Here is a 7518-nt window from a genome sequence, read left to right as displayed (position 1 = left end):
ACTCCTGTTCTTCTTTTTGTGGATATTTCCTGTAACTCTGAATCGGAGCTAATGAGCCTCTCTTAGGCTGTCTTCCAATGCACACCACCATGTATCAGCTGCCTAGTCCTGCCTCTCCCTGGCTTCATGTTACAGACTCTCCGAGACAGAGAGCTCCCTGTGTTAGCCTCCAACAGCCATTGATCAGGACATCCAGGAAAAAGAGCACAGACACAGGGATGGATTTAAGAGGCAGGCTGCACTTTATTAACTCAATACCGTGGAAGGGCACTCTGCTCTGTCTCCCTTCTACCAGACATATAAATGGGTCCAGGGCAGGGTTACAGGCTCCCACTATATAATCTATAATTCCCTCTCCCCCACGAGGGTGACCAAAAAAGGGACCTCAGTCTGCAAAGGCTTCAATTCACCCCTTTTCTCAGAGGCCCAAGCTCCATCAGCAAAATTCCAGATCTCTTCACTTCTGGGAACTGGCCCTTTCGGCCTTTGATCTGCACTGGATGTTAGTGACAAAAAAAATCCTGGCAAGGGCTTAAATTAGTAAATGGGGAGGAGCAAGGAGCCAATTAGCTCTCCTCTCCCTCTGGCTGGCTAATGGGAAGCAGACAGCACACAGAGTAGTACGTCTCCCTCCTATCAAATTTCCCACCCATTGAGTTGGGTGGAGGGCATTTTGAAATGACTCACAGGCAGACAGGGAGATTCTTTACATTTAAAGTGCAACACACAGAACAAAATATCCTTTATATTTACATAGCAACAATTGCCACAAGGACTGGGAGCTCAGAGGGAATGAATGGAGGCCTGGAAATTGAGGCAGGGATCCCAGTTCTGAGGAATATCTGAATGAAATTCCACACTCATTCATTGTGTCATTAGACTTCCTTCACTTTCACACTTTAACCACAAAAAATTCTCCAACATCAGAGGTGTATGAAACTGGTGAAAAACTTTCCACGGATTTTCACACCATTTTTTGTTTTGGTCATTTTCATTGTGGATGACTCTGTGCCCCTTAAATATTGGGTTTCTGGGTTACACAAAATACAGTTATTTTTGCATCAGAGACATGTGAAATGTTGAGAATGCAAAATTTCACATTTAAAAGCCCCCTTTTGATCTGTAGGCAACCCCTCTAACTTGAAAATTGGCTCATTTTCACTGGAGAGTGGTATACTTTTGTGCAATAAAGCTGAGAAATCAAATGTTGCAATAAAATGGATTATATTTTTGCATTCGTTTTTTAAAAAAAGCCACCCAACCCTGGCTTAACGTTTAATTGCAAATATTTTTACCACCCAAATTCTTGCCATTTCTGATAACAATGCAAATAACCACCCCTCTACAACATAACATTTCCTGTAGGCAGAACATTTTCCCCTGGAAATGTGAATCAGGGAATGTGCCTTTAATATCATAAATGTCATTTTAATCTGCTTGCAATGATCCATTGTGAACTTCTATGACCTGAACCCACACATCACTGACAGCCTCTTGGTTTGGTTAGAGCAAAATTCTTCAAAATGACAGCAGCTCACTAAAGAAATCCCTACTCCCCCTTTTCCTCTATTCGCTAACGTTATTTTCTCATTGGTGGCTTCTCCTCCCTTCTGCCTGATTTTCTTTACACTGTTTCACTTCATAAACCTGGTCCAGCCCAGTGCCAATGGTTAGAAGTGACCCAGCAGGAAATGTCTAGCTCTTCTCTAATCCAAAAAACGGAGCAGGCCTGTAGATGCTGTTTGGAAAAGGGAAAATGAATCCATGCCAAGGTTCCCGGAAGGCGGCTCATGGTCAGGCCATCTCAGACTTTCCATTCCATCTGCAAATGAGACATGACAGTACAGGTTAGGATGGAGCAGCAGTTTCCAAAATTAAAAGCTTTGTTCCAGGTAGTTTTTCCTCACAGATTCTTGTGTGTGACTCAAGGTATGGTTTTCATAATAAACACAATCCAAGTACAGTATACATGAGCACACGGAAACATTTTGAAACTGGTTCAAAGTTTAGATGGCAGATAGTTTCTTACCCGTGGCATAATAATCAATTATGAGCCCATATTTGCCCACCTAATGATTGGTATTTCTGATCTACAGTCTCTACTGAGAAGTGGAATAAGTTACACAGATTCACTGTGATCACTGCAATATAACAATGTTACCTGCACTTGCCCTGACCATCTTGACCAAATCACCAAACTTCACTGCCTCAGTTTTTACACCTGCGAAGTGGGGATAATATTTTTCCACTTCTCAGGACATAAGTTACTGTCCGTGAAAGCACTTTGGAGAAGTGCCTGGTATTATTACTGTGATAAAAGGATCTGTGAGGGCAACCGTTGGACAGGAGAAGCTGGAAAGTAAGCCAGGAAAATGGGGAAGAAAGGAAGCATGGCTTCCTGACGGCATGGTTTCCATTAGGGATGGAATGAAGAATATAAAACTGTAGCATCCTGTGCCATGGGATTTTTATCAGCATGATTCTGTTACAGTAGGTTGTACTGGTATAACGGCTTAGAGGATAGAGCACAGGCCTCAAACTCAGGACACCTGTGTTCTATTCCCAGCTCTGCCATTGACCTGCTGGGTGACCTTGGGAAAATCACTTCCCCTTCTCCGTGCCTCAGTTTCCTCATGTGTAAAATAGGGATAATGTCAATGATAGCAACTTCCCTTTGAAAAAATGCTTTGAGATCTACTGAGAAAATACAAGAGTTAGGTATTATTAGTACTCCTGACTGACTCCGGTGTAACTGAGGGGAGAATCAGGCCTCTATATTTTCACCTAATACCAGTTTTCTCCAAATTCCAGAAGAAATACTCTGCTACTTGCCAATAACCCTATCCCAACACACACTAATGTAATATGCACCATTACACCCTCTGGTTACAGAAGAAATTAAAACATCATTAGCAATACAGCTGAGAAAGCAATGGAAAATCCAACTGGTGAGGAAGCTTTTTTATTCTTGATGTCTATGAAATTCTCCAAGTTTGGCAGGCTCGTGAGCCCAGTAAAGTTAATGGAGAAGGAAAATCCATCAAGTACAATTGCTAGTTTGGGGCTCACAAAACCCGAATAAATCAAAAGAGGAAGCAGCAAAGCATCTATAACTAGGAGGTTTGTTTTGTGAATGTTTTATTATTTAATTACAGTTCCTCTTGCTTCCAGTTTTGGTTACCAGGACTTTAGTATGTTATATACAGAAGAAAGCATGATCACTTAAACCACATGAGCTATTTTGGAGGCATTCTATATTCCCCTTCTACTTCTATGTTAGGGTACTTTCCCCTTCACAATCCTTTTACACATTTCCCTAACATTTAGGGTGACCAGATGTCCCGATTTTATAGGGACAGTCCCGATATTTGAGGCTTTTTCTTATATAGAAGCTATTACCCCCCACCCCGATTTTTCACACTTGCTGTCTGGTCACCCTACTTACATTATCTATCTATGGGTTTTATATTGATGCGCATCTCTGTATTATCTGTGCGCTTTCCAAGTAAACTTGCTAGATATCATTAATGATTGCTTCTTGGAGCAGCTAGTCCTGGAACCCACAAAGGGAAAGGCAATTCTTGATTTAATCTTAAGTAGTGCACAGGATCTGATCCAAGAGGTGAATATAGTTGAACTGCTAGGTAATAGTGACCATAATGAAATTAAATTTAACATTCTTGTAGGGAAGAAAATACTAAAGAAACCATCACAGTAGCATTTAACTTCAAAAAGAGAAACTACACAAGAATGAAGAAGCTAGTTAAATGGAAATTAAAAGGAAAAAATCACAAAAAAGTGAAATGCCTGCAAGCTGCATGGAAACTTTTTAGAGGCTCAAACTCAATATATACCCCAAAATTAAAAAAAAATACCAGCAAGAGAACAACAACAACAACAAAATGCCACGATGACTAAACAACACAGTAAAAGAGGCAGTTAGAGACAAAAAAGACATCTTTTAAAAATTGGAAGTCAAATCCTACTGAGAAAAACAGAAAGGGGCATAAACTCCGACAAGTCAAGTGTAAAAGTATAATTAGGCAGGCCAAAAAAGAATGTGAAGAGCAGCTAGCAAAGGACGCAAAAACTAACATTAAAATATTTGTAAGCACATCAGAAGCAGGAAGCCTGCCAGTCAATGGGAACACTAAATGATCGAGGTGCTAAAAGAGCAGTCAAGGAAGGCAAGGCCATTGCAGAGAAGCTAAATGAATTCTTTGCAGGCAAGGCCATTGCAAAGAAGCTAATTGAATTCTTTGCATCCGCCTTCACTGCAGAGGATGTGAGGGAGATTCCCAAATCTGAGTCATTCTTCTTAGGTGACAAATTTGAGGAAATGCCCCAGACAGAGTGAGGTGTCAATAGAGGTGGCATTGGAACAAACTGATAAACAGTAATAAATCACTAGGATCAGATGGTATTCAACCAAGTGTTCTGAAGGAACACTCATGAAATTGCAGAACTACAAACTGATATTTAACTTATCATTTAAATCAGCCTTTGTACCAGATGACTGGCAGACAGCTAATATGATGCTGATTTTTTAATAATAGGTTCCAGAGATGATCCTGGCAATTACAGGCTAGGAAGCCTAACTTCAGTACCAGGCAAGTTGATTGAAATTATAATAAAAAACAGAATTCTCAGACACATAGATGAACACGATATATTGGAGGAAAGAGTCAACACAGCTTTTGTAAAGGGAAATCATGTCTCACCAATCTATCAGAATTCTTTGTCAACAAGCATGTGGACAAGAGTGATCCAGTGGATATAGTGTACCTGGACTCTCAGAAAGCCTTTGACAAGGTCCCTCACCAAAGTCTCTTACGTAAAATAAGCTTATCATGGAATAAGAGGGAAGATCGGCTTATGGAGCAATAACTGGTTAAAAGATAAAAACAATGAGGAGTCCTAGTGGCACCTTATAGACTAACAAATTTATTTGGGCATAAGGTGCCATAAGGACTTCTCGTTGTTTTTGCTGATACAGACTAACATGGCTACCACTCTGAAACCTGGTTAAAAGATAGGAAATAAAGGGTAGGAATAAACAATCAGTTTTCACAGTGGAGAGAGGTAAATAGTGGAGTCCACCAAGGATCTGCACTGGGACCAGTGCTGTTCAACATATCCTTGAATGATCTGGAAAAAGGAGTGAACAGTGCAGTGGCAAAATTTGCAGATGATAAAAAATTACTCAAGATAGTTAAATCCAAAGCTGATGGCCAAGAGTTAGAAAAGAATCTCGCAAAGCCAGATGACTGGGCAACAAAATGCCAGATGAAATTCAATGTTGATAAATGCAAAGTAATACCCATTGGAAAATATAATTCCACACAAAATGGTGGGGTCTAAATTAGCTGCTACCATTCTTGAAATCGTTGTGGACAGTTCTCTGAAAACAATTGCTCAATGTGCACCAGTGGTCAAAAAAGCTACCAATGGTAGGAATCTTTAGGAGAGGGATAGAAAATATGCCACTATACAAATCCATGATACACCCAGACCTCGAACACTGTGCAGTGCTGGTCGCCTCATCTCAAAAAAAAGATATTAGAATTGGAAAAAGTACAGCGGGGCAACAAAAATTACTATATGGAACAGCTTCCATATGAGGAGAGATTAAAAAGACTGGGACTGTTCAACTTGGAAAAGAGGACTAAAGGGGTTTAGAGAGCATGGCCCCTTTAAATCTTTTTCCGGGGGTGGGGGGGTGGAGTGATGATTGTTCGAGAAGGAGGAAGTGCTGTTGGGGGCATGGGGAGCAGAGAGAGAGGGGAGAGTGACAGGGTGTCTCTCCAGACAGAAGGGCTGCAGCAGTGCCTCACAGAGTGAAGCAGCCAAGGACCTGCCTGAAGCCTGGGAGGGACAGAGCGGCTGATCGGGGACACCCCAGGACGGAAGCCAAGAAGAGCACTGGGTCAGGGAGGAATTGCCCGAGAAGGAAAAAGCGGAGCTGAACCCAGTATCACAGATGCCCAGAGCTGCGTGGGGCCGTGAGTATCGGGGCTTGTGACTTTGCTTGGGGATAAGGGGGCTTGGGGATAAGGAGGGAGGCTGTTAACTAGCTAAGTGGGGAGGTTGTCGCTCTGTGTGGCTTTGCAGAGAGCGGTAGAAGAGGGCACCGGAGAGGTTTGTTGGGGAAAGTTTACTGGCATCAAAAACAACCAGGAGCACCCAAGACTCACCACTGGACTGGAACTTTGCCCAGGACTCCTGAGCTCTGTGTGCAAACACATTGCTTGGTGTCTGCCCTTCTAGACTGTGCTACCACTGGGCCTGTGGGGCCTTGAGTTGAATGCAACTACCACTCCCCCTATCTTTACCCCTGCTGTTTTTCTCCTTTCATCCCTCTGTAAATTGTGTTCACTCTGGGGGGTTTGGAGCAGGTACCCCTGGGATGGAAGGGATTTTCCCTGATGCATTCCAGCACACACCTTCTCTTGGCTAGAGCTGCCTACAGAGCAGACTCCATCTTGGCCACGAGGACGTTAAAGTTACAGGGGCATATGCTAGAGCAGTGGTTCTCAAACTTTTGTACTGGTGACCCCTTTCACATAGCAAACCTCTGAGTGCGACCCCCCTTATAAATTAAAACCACTTTTTTATATATTTAACACTATTATAAATGCTGGAGGCAAAGCGGGGTTTGGGGTGGAGGCTGACAGCTCGTGACTCCCCATGTAATAACCTTGCGACCCCCTGAAGATCCCGATCCTCAGTTTGAGAACCCCTGTGCTAGAGGTCTATAAAATAATGACTGATGTGAAGAAAGTGAGTAAGTGTTATCTACCCCTTCACATAACACAAGAACCAGGGGTCATCCAATGAAATTAATAGGCAGCAGGTTTAAAAACAAAAGGAAGTACTACTTCTGTAACAGAGTGCGCTCACGTCTCATGAACGCCTCCTGTCAGCTGGATGAGAACCTGCACTCTTTCCTTTCTCTGCTCCCGGTGCCCCTTGTTGGCTGTTGCCTTTATCAGGCGGGTCTTCAGTGCTCAGCCCTCCGGCTAGGGCACACACACTGAATATGTGAATGAACAAACAAACCCCTTCTGAGGTAACAAAAGTCCAACAGGGCCTATCACTGTGCCCTAGTTGGCATCTGCAGCCCCTTTTGGGCTAGTTTTAAGTCCATCCCTGCCCTGGTATGGAGCAGTAGCCCCAGGGCTTTCTCCCTTGAAACTTTTTGTCTTTATCAGTTCTTATTGCCCCAGCTCTCTAGCCAGATTACTCCTTCAATTTCGGTCCCCTTCCTGGGGTAACAAAGATCAACAAATGGTTGGCCCTCTGCAGGGTATTCAGCCCCATCCTAGAGCCCTTTAAATTCCAGCCCTGTACTTATGCTTCTACACAAAACTTGTCCCCTTCTCAGAGCTTTGGCCACTCTGCCAGTGGCCGGTGGGGGGACCCAGACCCACACACTATTCTGGGTTCCAACACAGGGACCCTACAAATGGCAGCTCTGTGCTGCTTCCTTTAACTTTGTTGCTGCTGCGATTCCCTAGA

The 7518-nt window shown here is 43.1% G+C and overlaps 1 protein-coding gene across 1 annotated transcript in view; it reads right to left on the bottom strand.

The window, feature by feature from the left end:
* Window positions 1–219: 219 nt before the first annotated feature.
* The window catches only part of SLC38A6 (solute carrier family 38 member 6), a 111595-nt gene continuing 104296 nt past the window's right edge, over window positions 220–7518 (bottom strand). Inside the window, exon 17 of the transcript XR_004645393.1 lies at window positions 220–1822. The gene's annotated coding sequence lies outside the window, so the exon portion shown is untranslated. The remainder of the gene's footprint in view (window positions 1823–7518) is intronic.

Source organism: Trachemys scripta, chromosome 4, assembly GCF_013100865.1.
Source record: "Trachemys scripta elegans isolate TJP31775 chromosome 4, CAS_Tse_1.0, whole genome shotgun sequence".
Taxonomy (NCBI): Eukaryota; Metazoa; Chordata; order Testudines; family Emydidae; genus Trachemys; species Trachemys scripta.
The sequence above is the reverse complement of the archived record's forward strand: the minus strand, read 5'-3'. Positions and strand labels throughout refer to the sequence as shown.